The sequence below is a fragment of the Brassica oleracea genome, unplaced genomic scaffold (genome assembly GCF_000695525.1).
Source record: "Brassica oleracea var. oleracea cultivar TO1000 unplaced genomic scaffold, BOL UnpScaffold05579, whole genome shotgun sequence".
NCBI classification, from domain to species: Eukaryota; Viridiplantae; Streptophyta; class Magnoliopsida; order Brassicales; family Brassicaceae; genus Brassica; species Brassica oleracea.
The window spans coordinates 1-831 of NW_013622101.1; the positions used below are offsets into that span (position 1 = coordinate 1).

Sequence of the window (831 nt, forward strand, 5' to 3'; positions counted from 1 at the left end):
GATGAGTATTTAAACTGGGCCACTATTATCTGATCTCTAAAGAGGCCCAATATCCATTTTTATTAAGTCCAGGCTTATCTTCGTTACCAAAAGCTGCTTCGTTTAATCACCATGACTCTTGGGATCTCGCAACCTCCGACTAACACCTTTGTAACGTAATCAATTTAAGGCTAGCAGCTGCATTTATCCAGGTATTAACTTTCTTACCACTCCTCCCACTCTTTCGCATAAACTCGGCCTCATCATCCACCGCGGAACCCAAAGGCTCTGGCTATATATGTGTTCCTCCCCTGCGTTACACAGCCTCTCACTGCAACGAAATCCCAAAGGTCAATCACTATTAAGTAGCGACTCCACCAGTGGCGAATTGCTCCTCTTGGATGAGAAGGTACCTTGCGAGCCATCATCTTTTCTTATAAACTATTATTACGAAATTTACAACTCAGAAATTGTAATCTGTTTATTTGTTCTTCCCAAACAGTCAATGCTTATCCAACCATCTCCACACTTTCCGAGACCATCTGAGTGAGGGTTCTGTTTACTCTCTAAATAGCTTCGACTTCACCCGGAGCAATAACTATTTTCGTCTGTCTGATGCCCATGTCTCTATTCGCTTCAATGATGGTACGTCTTTCACTGAAAGAACCGATTCAGTTAAGTCAATACAAACTGAAATGTTCCGGAACCATACGATATATTGTCATTGTCAAATACCTTGACGAGAGTTTAATGTAAGTTGTGTCCATTTTTTTAACCTATTATTAAATTGATTATGCTTTTTTTAGGTGGATTGATTTCGATTGTAAAATCTCAGTGTAGATCCTTGGAATG

At 40.1% G+C, this 831-nt stretch overlaps 1 long non-coding RNA gene across 1 annotated transcript; it reads left to right on the top strand.

The window, feature by feature from the left end:
- The first annotated feature begins 88 nt into the window (after positions 1 to 88).
- LOC106322054 lies at positions 89 to 811 on the top strand. The gene is made up of 3 exons (XR_001266205.1): positions 89 to 388; positions 482 to 624; positions 786 to 811. It is a non-coding gene; the product is annotated as an uncharacterized LOC106322054 (long non-coding RNA).
- The last annotated feature ends 20 nt before the right edge of the window (positions 812 to 831 follow it).